This window comes from Pongo pygmaeus, chromosome 1, assembly GCF_028885625.2.
Source record: "Pongo pygmaeus isolate AG05252 chromosome 1, NHGRI_mPonPyg2-v2.0_pri, whole genome shotgun sequence".
Taxonomy (NCBI): Eukaryota; Metazoa; Chordata; class Mammalia; order Primates; family Hominidae; genus Pongo; species Pongo pygmaeus.
The window spans coordinates 33,440,771-33,454,406 of record NC_072373.2 but is presented as its reverse complement, the minus strand read 5'-3'; the positions used below and the strand labels follow the sequence as shown (position 1 = coordinate 33,454,406).

Sequence of the window (13,636 nt, the reverse complement as noted above, 5' to 3'; positions counted from 1 at the left end):
AAGCATATAAGTAAAAATATTGCACAAATGTAGAAATTGATTACTTGATGAGTTGTTTATACTTTTTTGAGTTTTTTTTTTCCAATAAAAATCCCTGAATTTTTTTGGATGTGCAGACAGGAAGAAATAACACATTATTCCTCAAATAGAATCGTTCTGGATATACATATTATACTCAGACATATTTGTCAGATATTGTATATTTCACAAACTGAGGTGTTTTCTGTTCACTTTGCTTGAAATATGGGTGGATTTCTTTCTATCTAATGCCCCTTTATATTATAATTAGTCAGAATATCTTGAAAAGCAACTGGGGATGGGAGGTACTATGTGTCCACTTTGATCAGAAGATCTAATATTTTTAGCTTTATGAGAAAATGCAGAAGCTACCTAGCTATATAAAAGAATCACTTTCAATACATCCTCACCCTGGTCCCACCACCACTGTCCTTCCAAAGCTTTAGCAAACCCATTCTTAAATCTCATCAGTCCAAAATGCAGGAAAATACTGCTGCCTAGTAACAGTGTTTTATCTCTCTCTCTTACAGCATTAGGTTAAATTTCAGGTTAAGAGTAAACAATTAGGGTTAAAATAAGAAAAGGGCTACAAATGAAAATTGTAACACTTTTCTATATAAGATGCTTTCCTGAAAAATTTATGAGACAATTTTTTTAAATGCTGCTTAATGTTTGTCACTTTTAGAAATCATACAATAACTCTTAAAAAACATAAAAATGAATGATTAAGAGTACCACCCAGGCTGGGCAACATAGCAAGACCTCATCTCCAAAAAAAAAAAAAAATTAAAATTAAAAATTATCTGGTCATGATGGTATGAGCCTGTAGTTTTAGCTAGTCAGGAGGCTGAGGTAGGAGAATCACTTGAACCCACAAATTTGAGATTACAGTGAACTATAATTGTGTCACTGCACTCCAGATTGGGTGACAGAGTGAGACTTTTTATCTAAAAGAGCACCAATATTTACTTCAAATAATCTTCTTTCTATATACAACCACTTTTTATTATATGTACATTCAATCTTTCACACACAAATTCTGCAGATATAGAGAAATGAATTAAAAAACACATGATATTGAGCTTCAAAGGGAAGAACAAGCATACTCGCAAGATCTCCAGATACTGACATAATCTTTATTGAACAAATGCTTAAAAAGTAAAAGATGGCATCATACTAAAAGTGATCTTGCATTGTATAGTATACAAAATGCAAGGTTTACAATATTTACAAAAACATTATATTTTACACAGTTTAGTAGCAAAGTATAGTGCAAAGGAAAGAACATAAATTTGGTTGTCAAAAAGTCCTGCATTTGAACTTGTTCTTGTATTCTTTAGCAATGTGCTCTTTGCTAATTTACTTAATATTTCTGAATGTCTGGTTCTTCATCTGTGAACTGGGAATAATACAGTATTTATATTGCAGTGTTATTGTGAAAATTAAGTGAGATTATTTCTTTATCATATCCAGCACATAATAGTTGCTCACAAACAACAGCTAGGAATGATGTTATTGTTTTTGTTGTAATCCATACAACTGATACATTCTAGCCATTTAGAACTAGCAAGTGATTAAGAATTTTGTACCCTGTATTTCATTTTCTCAGTAGCAATTACCTACTTATTCTGTACCCCTTCCAACCTAACAATGTATTATTAATCAAAATTCTAAGGTTTTTCAATGAATAAAGCAGCACTAATCTCATCGACTACCAATGTGCCATTGTCCCCTCAGATTATATTTCAAACTGAAATTAATGAAGATCAAATAATGCAAAAGAGGGTCTGATACCTGGTTATTACTTGACTATTTTCATGAAATGTGGGTAGGTCCAGCAAATTGTGAAAACATACAAAAGATTACTTAAAAAGATACTTATAACAATTCGGGGATGGAGGAAGTCACTGAAAAATCTACGGTTACAAAATACTCAGGAGTTTTTTCCATGAGCAGAAGAGAGCCCTAGTGACATAATATAATTTATTACTCTGGACCCAAAATTGGCACATCCAAATAAGTAGTTTATTTCTAAAGAAATAAACAGTGCTTGTGGGCTAAAACATGACAATGATCATTTCTATTCACTTTCAGTAAAGTCAGATAAAGAATATTCATAGCTTAAAGAATGATTTCAAGGTCCTAAAATGTAAGTAGATAATGCACTCCTCTATATGTGTAACAGATATTAGCAAGATGTTATGAAACCTACAAAGCAGCGTTTGGTAATTTCATTATGCACTAAAAAGACATTTCCAATTTATGCCATTTTAGCTTTCCTAGGTTCTTTACAACTAGTCAGCTTGCTTCTACTGAAGATTATTGAGCTCCAACTGCATGCAAGGAGAAGGCTTTGCTAGGCACTGATGAGAACATGCCCCAAGTACGTAAGACATAACTCCTGCACTCAAGAAACCTGGTTAAGATTAAATGTGACCATCCTAACCATTGCCTAAGAACAATTACACGGTCAGCACGGGAAGATCTACTCCTGTCCCCATGATATTGAGCTCCTTGGAAGTATTTCTGCTGTCATTATATGCTCAATTGTAAACTTTTAAAAAGGTCAGCTTGTCCTATAGACTCAAGCAGATATTCAATTGACTCTCAAGTAGCATAACTGTGCAGGTCTTATAAAAGCAACAATGGAAATTCTAAAATTAAGCCATGAGAACATAATTTTACAAATTTTCAGCCGGGGACAAATACAAAATCAATGAGTAAATGTGTATGAGTATAATATTGGTGAAGTTTTTTCCATTGCATTTTGCTTGTTTGTTTTTTAAGGAAATTTTGAGCTGTAAAACAAACACTATTGCTTGCTTTGAAATAGTGTTTCCCCTGGCATGGCAGGGGGAAATATATAAGTAGCACTTTATTCTAAGCTTCCTAGATAACAACATTAATACATGGTAATTATATAATTAGTTGTAACATTAAGTTCTAGTTATAGAACAATGATTACTCAGTAATTATAAGAAGTATATAATTACTCAATAATTATGAGAAGTATGCAATTACATAACCATTTTGCTCAGCTCAAAAAAGAACTTGTACATCTCCAGGAACTATGCAGCTGAGTGAGTCTAATGTTCTCTCACCCCTGCAAACATACAGTTCAGTTCACAGACCTAGAGTAACTGACAGGATTTCAGCCCTCAGTGAAGCTCAAAAATTTCCAGATTCAAAACCAAAGCAGGATCCACAGATTTTAGCTCTTCCTCCATTTCACTCTCACTGTCTTTCCTTTCTTCCTTTGAACTTTAGGAATTTGGGCTCCTCAATATGGGGGAGAGGGGTAGATTTTTAAAATGCATGTCCTCAGGTTCCTCCTCTTGAGATGGTTGTGCTTTGCCACTTTTCACTGCATAAACTGGGCTTTCGGTGGGCTGGAAAATGCAGCCTCGTTGGTTCAGCCTCAAAAATCAAGCTTGAAAATGTGAAAGTGATAAGCATGTCCTATCGCAGGCGACCATTCCTGTCTGGTTGGCCCTCCAATCTGACCCTATTTGTGAGTATAAGTGGATGGTGCAAAACCTTTTAAGCTTCTGTGTTCTGGAACCGCAACTCCCCACTGCCTGCCTCGCCCCAACCCAAGCACTGTGATTTGAAGCTGAGCTGCCCTCCTCCACCCTCTGTGACTTGGTCTGAGCCATTGGCTTTAACTGGAGGTCTCACTTAGCTCTTTGCAAAATGAGGTTGCCAATACCAATGTTCCAGGTACAACCTACATCAAAATCACGTGGGGGTATCTCATAAACATTCACATATCTGAATTCTACCCCAGGCCTACTGGATGAGCATCAGAGCATAGGGTGCTTGGGTCACTAGCTTTGGACTAGCTTTGGACTATAACATGTTTACTCTATCAGTGAAATAAGTGTAAAGCTAAGGTTTAAAACAGATGTCTCCTTATAGACTACAAAATCCAATGAAGTTGTTCTATAAGAAAATTTAAAATATGCATAAAAACAATTTTAAAAATAACTGATTATTGCACACTTAAGAACAGTAACATCAGGGTTTCTGATTTAAGTATTATACCTCTTTCTCTCTGTCACTATCTTCCCACTGAAGATGCAGAGGAAGAAAAGATTTTTTGTGTATTGGCCAACAGCACACATCATAAAGATAAAATAAGTTTTGTATAGATCATGTAGAATTTCTACATAAACTCCTAACTGCTCTTTCAATCTATCTCACATTCTAAAGGGTATTGAAAGAGGTTAATTCATTCAGTCCTACTCTCCTATTTTATTTCAAAGAAAAGTGTTACATGAAAAAATAGACCAAATAAATCTCATATGAACAACAGATTTTACTTATAAAAAAACCTTTTCTTTAGTCTCAAATATAAAGTCTTAACTGAAATGTTAACAATATTAATGCCCCTTTTCTAAGATGAAAATCTTATTTTCAATGCTCTTTTTTTTTGTTGTTGAATAGTAGAAAATCTATGCAATTATTTTTAAGGAAAAACAGCATAAATGGATATTTTCACATGTATGACTCAGGGATGCGTAAATGATTGCTGTCCTGAGAATACCATCCTATGGGGTTTTCTAGATTGAAATAACATAAATGGGTATCCTTTCCTATTCTTGTTATAATCATTGTCACAAGAATTTTAATGCACCATATATTCCATAATTTTTTTTTACTCTGTGCTGTACTGCTCTGACCTTTTCAATATTCTATAATTTGACTGGCTGGCCATTTCAGTTCTCTCCTTTTTACAGCCTTATTAACTTGTGGGAAAGAGGTGACATGAACAACCAATCAGAATACATAATATTGCAAAGGTCAGCGTAGTCCTGTACAGTATCATCACACACGCAATACTGTATGCCAGGCATTAACATTCTGATATCTTATTCATGTGACAAAGATTGTAACAAGAACAGAAAATGGCACAACATGAATCCATTCTCATGACAAAGATTATAATGAGAAATGACAGCGAACAAACCAAACTGATTCTTGTTACCTTGTGAGGATTTTATATGTCAGGCCTGGTCCTGCTTTAAGTTAGTCTTTTTCTGAATCCAATTATACCTTAAGGTAGAAAAGGTATTAACTATTTTTTCCCACTTCTTGCTGTACAAAGAAATACTATATTTTTCTGGTATTAGGGTCTCAATTTTAGAGTTGTTCAGTTCCATCTCACTATCACGAAATTCTGCCAATACCAAAATCAGAAGACACTGAATTGTGATCAAGGTAAACTGGCAAAATCAGCCTTTACTGTGAGCCAAGAATTTCAGGTCGCTCTATATAGCCTGTATTAATATTTAAGTTACATTTATTTATTCCTTCTAAAAATATTATTTTAAATTATTTTAACCAAAAAGCAAGTGTTTCTTCCAAATTCCATTTTTCTGATAGATCTCATGTTGGTAGGAATCTGAAAGGTGCTGAGTATTTGTTTATTTTGTAATTAATATATGGTGAAAGAAATCTATTCCTGGCCTTAAGTTTTTGACAATGTATAAAATATTTATAGACATATGCCTGCAAAGCTGTCTTCTCCACAGAATGTTTTGAAAGAGAAATAAATAGCCTATGAACCACTAAGACCTTCTGAGGACGGCGCTCGATTAATGCATCATATTTCTTACATTACTGTAATTACTGTAATAGTGATTTTAATTAGTTGTCATCTAGTCAAAGCTGTACTTCTTTGACTCCTCTTTAAATTGGTCATTCCTCTAGCATGACAACTGTAGTGCAGGGAATAAATACATGCGCTATTTTATCAACTCACCAAAAGACGCTTCAGACACATTTGTCCTGGTTGTGCCCATACAAGAGCAATAACAACTCTATAGATATTGAGAATCTTTATGTTTTGTTCTCTTGATCTTTTTTTAACGTGTAGGCACAATTACTGTTCTAAATATTGCAAATTATTTTTTAAAGTTTGTTGAAGCATGTTCTATTTTTCCCCATCAAACTTTCTCTATGTACCACAGTCAGATTTTCCTAAATCCATCTCATTTTATGAACATCAGAAAGGAATTATAATGCATAAAGGATAGACAAAAATCTCTGTACCTTATGCTTAATATTTCTGTAATCCTAAAACTGCTCTAAAAATAGTCAAAAAAATGAAAGATACATGTATATATGCATGTATATTATACATTTTATATATAAAGTTCACTATGGTATATAAAATTCAGTATAGTTCACTATATTATATGTATATAAACACACACAGAAAGAGAGAGAGTAAATTCAGAGATGTACTGTGACTATCGTAAATTGTAGAAGTATGGTCTATTTTCACTAACCATGTTATGCTCTGAAATGTCAGGGTTTTTTTTTTCCACTTTGACTTATTTTTTTTGCCATTTGGGCAAACTTTTTTCCAACTGAATGAACTGATGCCGTTATCTCAATCAGCTTAAAGTTATTTGAACAAATATACTCCCACAGAAAGTGGTCTCCAGCTTCCACACTAAACACTGGACATGACTACAACTATTTTATCACCAAAATGTGTTTCCTTTTAAAGTTCTGGTAGAGCCTTACTAACCATGTTGAACATGCTGAGCCTGTGGTGCTACTAGGATCAGATGAGTAATTTGACAACCATTGTTGATCCCAGACAAAGCCTATTGTCCATTCTTTGTTTAATGACATGTTTAACATTTTCTTCTAACTACTAGAATATATATACTTGAGACAGTTCCTCTGTAAAAGAAGAGCAATGACTTGGGGGATCTGGATGAGAATGATATCATGTTTTGCTGTTGAATTCTACCTGTTTCATTTGCTACAGTCGCACAGTCAGGTGTTCCCGTGTTAGTTACCTATCAATGTGTCATGGTACCACCACAAACTTAGCAACATACATTTATAGTCTCATAGTTTCTGTGAGTCAGGAGTCTGGCACGGCTAACTGGGTCCTGTGCTCAGGGTCTCAAAAGACTGCAGTCAAGGTGTTGGCCAGGACTGAAGTCCCATCTGAAGGCTCCAATGAGGAAGGATCTCTTGCAAGCTCAGGTGGTTGTTGGTAGCTTTCAATTTGTTGTAGGCTGTCGAGACTGAGGGTCTCAGTTTTTTCCAGCTGTTGGCTCAAGGCTGCTCTCAGTTACTAGTTTTGTGTTGCCTGGATCTCACCCTCATTTCTTCCCATATGGGCCTCCCCAGCATGACCACTTGGTGTATCAAAAAGAGGGAGTATCCTAGCAAGATAGGTTACAATCTTATGGAGGTGGCATGCTGTCACCTTTGCTATGTTCTACTGGTGAGAAGCAAGTCACAGGTTTTGAAGACACCCAAGGGAAGGAGAGTAAACAAGGACATGAACACCAGGAGGTGGGGAAAGTCAGATGCCACCTTACAGTCTCCCTGTTAGTCTCTGAACTGTATATATGAATCACCTTGCTAGAAAGAGATTTTGGACAAATTGTGAACTTCCACAGCTTCTAAATTAAGTAGTACCACACAATTGTCTTTCCAAAATACCTGGCAGAATGGAAACAAACTATGAAAACAATAACATTAACAATTTCAGTTGAAAATTCTCCAGGTACAAATGTATAAAGGAAAAGGAAAAAAGAATGACTGACATGAATTTTGAAACCTAAAAGAAGAAAGAGATGGTAAATTCTTTCTTAGTATAGCACAGATCCTAACTTTGTTCCCAGAGGAAGGAGTATAAGCCAAAAATCTCCTCTCCAATATGTAGAGAAATGAACTGAGTAGAGTCTGCAGAGACAGGAAGAGAAATCGGGGCTGGCCATCCTGCCAAGCACTGTGCTGAGTTGGGGGAAAAAGCTGGTGTTCCCAGGAGTGGGAGATGCATATGAATAAATGGAGCAAGTGCTGCCACAAAAGCTATATAATAGGATCTCAGAGGAGATAGAAAATCTGGATTCCCCAGAATTCTGCCCAGTGCATCTTCGCACCCTCTAGCAACACCTAGTGCTCAAAGTTTAGGTCAAAAGAAGATTAACTAGCACCAGAAAGGAAAGGAAGTAGACCAAGCTCAGAACCAGTGCAAAATCTGGACAGAGCTGCCCATACAATGCATAAGCAAGATGAGGTTGAAGAAAAAAATAATATATCGAGTATTGTACATACAGCTAAAGAGAAAGGATTCTAACATAAAAAGACAAAATAACCATGCAGTTTGGGAAAAAATGACATATATTCCCTATAACATGATAAAATGATATTGCAGAGACAGAGAAACAATCTGGAAATTAAAAAATGCATTAAGTATTTAATAAGCAAGTTAGAAAAAGCCAGGAACAGAATAGATAGAGCTAAAATCTAAATCAATGGTGTGATGAAAAGCCTTGAGATAATCATAATTAATGCATAAGTAAAAAGATCAAGAAATTATAACAATCAGGGAGAAGATAATAGGTATGTAGAAAGAAATGATTAGAAATATAACTTAATTTTCTCTTTTTTTGTAAATGAAAGGACAGCTGAAGTTCATGAGGTAAGACCATGGGATTGCCAGTCAGTTGCATTGCTTTCACCTGGGGACTACAAAGCTTGCTCCAGTGAAACAACGGCTCACAGTCAACTAAGGATTATTCAAGATGCCTCTAAAATTGTTGAGAATCCAGAAGCAGAGTGATAATTTTCCAAGGCAGCTGAATGGTGATGGTGCCAGTTAGGGTGTCCTAAGAAGGCACAAGCTCGTCTGGGTCAATGTTATTTGTGGTTCTGCGCAAGTCTGACTCTCCAGCTTTCCTGACAACTTTTTGAACTGTTGAATTCCTTTAATATAATTCATCTCTGCCTGAATTAACCAAATTTGTTTCTGTTGTTTGCTACCAAGAATCACCCATGAATTGAGAAAGCTCTAAAATAATGTTCACTACCATTGGTAGTGGGATTTTAGTGGATGTTGTTTTTCTGTATTACGTAGATTTTTAAATTAGCATTCATATTTTTTGCAAAATCAAATGAATCATGAGAGGATTGAAATATCCAAGGAAAGTATGTAAATTGCATTTTAATTTATAAACAAGTTATAATAAAACAGGGGCCCACAAACTATAATCTACAAGCCAAATTTGGCCAGCTGCCTATTTTTGTAAATAAAGGCTTATTAGAACAAAAGTAATTATCTTTCTAGGAATTTTCATGATATAACTGCAGAATTGAGTAATTATGGCAGGGACCATATTGCCTCCAAAGTCTAAAGTGTTTACTTTCTGTCCCTTTATAGAAAAGATTTGCCAACCTCTGAATTAAACAATTAAAGAAGCTAACTTTTAAAAAAATATACTGCCTTCCTGAATAAAGGGAGCAATTTCCAGTTTCTAGAATGATTCTCTAGAGTAAATATTTTTTTTTTAAAGAGTGGAACAAAGCATGTGGAAAGAATATTTTGTTGATATAGCCCTTTGTTACATCACTGCACCATACCTTCATTAATGCTTTGACTATCTTTCATTATTCAGCATTAATAAATGCAAATTACTGAAAAGGAAATGAAGCTGGACAAAAATAAGTTCTAGATAGTTCCCTAATTCCACATGCCTAGGAAGTTTGCCAATGGAAATCCAAGTGCCTGGCTTATATAGCTTATATAGCTGCTGTTCTAAAGGCTTAATAAGAGTAACTGAAGAGTAATTAATGGTGCCTGAATGAAAGAAATATGGGTTTACTATTTTAACTCCTTCTAAAATACCTTTTTACAACATTCAAGGTCATATGTCTTCCTGAAAAAAAAATCAGTGGTAGGTAATTTGTCCAAAACATGAAACACCCCCTTCCTATGGATTCTAGTGAAAATAAGTAAGTGGCTAAATAAGGCTAAAATGTTTGCTGAAAGTAACAAATGCAGTGTTAATATTACCTTGAAATTTATTTTAAGAATATGATTAGATAAATGCATCAAATAATTGCCTTATTCTAAGTATCAAATAATGAATTACTGAATGGTTTAATTGTGCCTTTTCAAAAATTTTGCTTAAGAACCTAGAACAGGTGGCTAGAGTCAGAAGCAAGAGAACAATAATATGGTACCATGAGTCCCGAAATAAGCATTCGATACGTAAAGGATCATAAGATATAAATTTGTTTGTAAAGCAAAGAAAGTTTAATATATAAATGTTGGCCTCATTGAGGAACAACTTAATCAATTTTGCTCTCTAATTTAAAGTTGAGCTGTTTTTCTCTTTTAAATCCCCCAGTTGGTGGCTTTCCAGCCTGGACAATTATAGAAATGAAAAGACCTAGCCTGGATACCTTCAAAGGCATTTTATTCACCTTAACTGTTTTCTTATTATTAACCTAGACCAGTTGATATGGGTCAGCTCTGAAACAAGCATGTGAAAATAAATAAGATCTTTGTCATGAAAAATAATCATTTACCTAATAGCACCCTAAGAATGTGGTTTGTAGCCACCAGTTGTATTAACAGGTCTTTTTTTAAAAGAAAGAATAAAGTTATTTTAAAACATGACTACATCTTAAGAAAAATATTGAGAAATTTGAAGAGTTTGTTGATGATGTTATAGCTACATATTTTAAGTCTTTATTTTTTAATCCTTGTTCATTTGTGGGGCTTCCATTGTCAGTATGCAAATGAAGATTATTATCTTCTTTCTAAACATGTTCATAACTCATAGATGTCAATAAAAATATTCAGTTCTTTGGGGGAGATGATCAGAAAGAAACTGGCTAAAAAGCGTACCTGGGGATCTCCAATCCATAATCAAATATCGAGATTGATTGTCTCACTTGCACTTGTATTGATTTCAATTGGAGTAGCTCACCCAAGGGAATAATAAAAATGTGGAATAAAACTGATTTATGAGAACAAAATAAATCCTTTTGTGAGTGTAATGAATTGGTACTATTTAACCCTTTCAATCACAGGGTGAAAAACTATTTATTTTTTAAGAATGCTGAACTAGCCAAAAGAAGTCATACCAGAAATGCCAATACTGCCAAGTGCCATTACACGAAGTTGTAATGCTGGGGAAGAAATGCTGCTCTAAACTTGATGGAAGGCATTGTTTGACATATGACATGCTTTTAGCTTTCCTGGGCCAACTTCTATGTGTCATCACAAATGATGGACCTATAGATCCAAACTATTACAGAATCACTCAGTAGATGTTTATTGTGCTTATTTACATGACTTATAAGACAGTTGAGAAGCTAGAACAAAACATAGTGGTACAACATTAACTACATTTAATTTTTTTCTCAATATAGGTGTTCTTGGTTTTAACTCAAAACTTAGCATTTAACAATTATATTCATGGGACACTCAACAATATTCAAGAATAACAGGGATATTCAGGAGAGACAGACTTTGGCATAATTTGGCACAAATATTTGCCTTAAGAAAATTGGAGGACCAAATAAAAAAGGAGATGATTTGTTTATAAAACCCAGCAACTGTTTGACTCTATCAATTGAGCCAACCAGCCACGCAGCTGATTCAATAAGAAAAATATCAGTCACGTCATTATTTCTTGAAACCCAGTAGACAAAACATTCCCAATAGTTTGGCATTGATTTAACTTTTAGCTTTTCCTCTGTGTTAACCTCTTATACATGTGTTCTAAACCTTTGCTGTCCAATACAATAGCCCCTATCCACATATGCCTATTGAGCACTTGAAATGTGGCTAGTATGGCTGAGGAGCTGAATTTCTAATTTGATTTTAATGAATTTAAATTAAAAATTGATCATTGATTCAGTTACTGGAAAACTTTTAAATACATTTGAAACAATTTGGTATGTGGATCTACTTTCTCAGCTGAGAACTTATGACATCTAATTGCAGATTGAATATATCTGATAAAAAATCTAAATTGAAATATCCTATAAGTGTAAAATACAGACATAGATTTGGTAGAAAAAATAATGTATTATCTCGTTAACTTTTAGGTTTTAATTACATGTTAAAATAATGATATTTTATATAGATTGTATTACATAAGGTATACTACTTTTTTTTTTTTTTTTTTTTTTTTTTTGAGACTAAGTCACTCTGTCGCCCAGACTGGAGTGCAGTGGTGTGATCTTGGCTCACTGCAAACTCTGCCTCTCACGTTCAAGTGATTCTCCCACCTCAGCCTCCTGAGTAGCTGAGAGACTACAGGCATGCGCCACCACTCCTGGCTAATTTTTGTATTTTTAGTAGAGACGGGGTTTTGCCATGTCACCCAGACTGGTCTCAAACTCCTGACCTCAGGTGGTCTGCCACCCTCGGCCTCCCAAAATGCTGGGATCACAGGTGTAAGCCACCGCACCAAGCCCTACTAAATTAGTTTTAACTGTTTCATTTTACTTTTTAAAAATGTGCATTTTAGAAAATTCAAAATTATATATGTAGCTCACATTATATTTCTATTAGGCAGTGCTGTTCTGATGTGCTAAAGGGACAATTAGAATGCACATTTAAAATCCAGGTTCATTTTCATTTTAAATCAATGGAAGAAAACCTCATTGTTCAAAGATCTGCCTACCTATACTCACAAGAGATGGAGGTGAAACTTTTATTCACAGAATGCACAGATTCTGTTCAATACATTGCATTGAATTCATAGTCCTAAGAAAGCTGATTTCAGAACAACTTAGGAGTGTTACAAGAAGGAATGCGTTGATTTGTTATCAGTTTGGCTTATACTGTCATTGTGTTTAATGAAAGTACATAAAAGTAACTTTATCTCCACTGGCATAAAAAGGCTTTTTAAAAAATTAATACATTTTACTATTTACAATGAAACATAATTTAATTCAGTTTGATGGTACCATAATTATTATAGCATAATAATTTTTCTAGCATGATAACTTTGGCATGTATGCCATACAGAGTAAATCATTAAATAGGAAACAGGTACAAATCAGAAAGATAATAAGAAAATCTATTATCATAAAGACATAAATTATTAGGGAAAAGTGGAAGTAAACCACTTTTAGCTAAAGAGATTCAAGCAAAAGGCGATAATAAATAATAATTGTAATTGCTGGGATTCTGAAAGAAACTGAGGCCCAAGGTTTTTAACATCTCTTGTATAACAAACTCAAGATTTTTGTTCCCAATTTCTTATTAGAGTTTGAAGTTTGAAGGTCTTTTGTTTCTGAAATGCTTCCAATAGTTTTGCTGTGAGATGAAACATGATATAAAGTCCTTCCTTCCCCCATGTTTTCCTCTTTTGGCTTCATATATTTCTTCTTTGTCTAACTATAAAAGAATTTTTTTTTATTGTAAATGTTAAGGCTATATCAGCAACCATAAAGAGAAAAGCTGAAATTACCTAAAATGTGAAGATAATCATTGTTGTTCATATTTTGGTATATTTTGGTGTGTGTCCTTCATATTTGTTCAGATATATATATATATACACACACACATCTATGTATGTACATACATCTATATATATGTGATCTACTGTCATATATTGCAATTATAGAATTTTATGATGCTCATTGTTTTATAGCTGTAAGAATATATATTTTCTCATCAACAAATATACAGTATAATCTTTGTAATGGATTTACCACAATGCCTTCAATCCATATAGTTGAATATTTAGAAACACCCACCCTCTTGATTTTTATTATACATATAAACTCTGTCAGGGACATAATTTTATAAGGATTTTCCTGTGCACCTATCTAATTT

General features: G+C 34.1%; 1 protein-coding gene across 1 annotated transcript in view; it reads right to left on the bottom strand.

The window, feature by feature from the left end:
- Positions 1-13,636, bottom strand: part of USH2A (usherin) — a 793,063-nt gene that overhangs the window by 314,205 nt on the left and 465,222 nt on the right. The gene's annotated exons all lie outside the window — the stretch shown is intronic.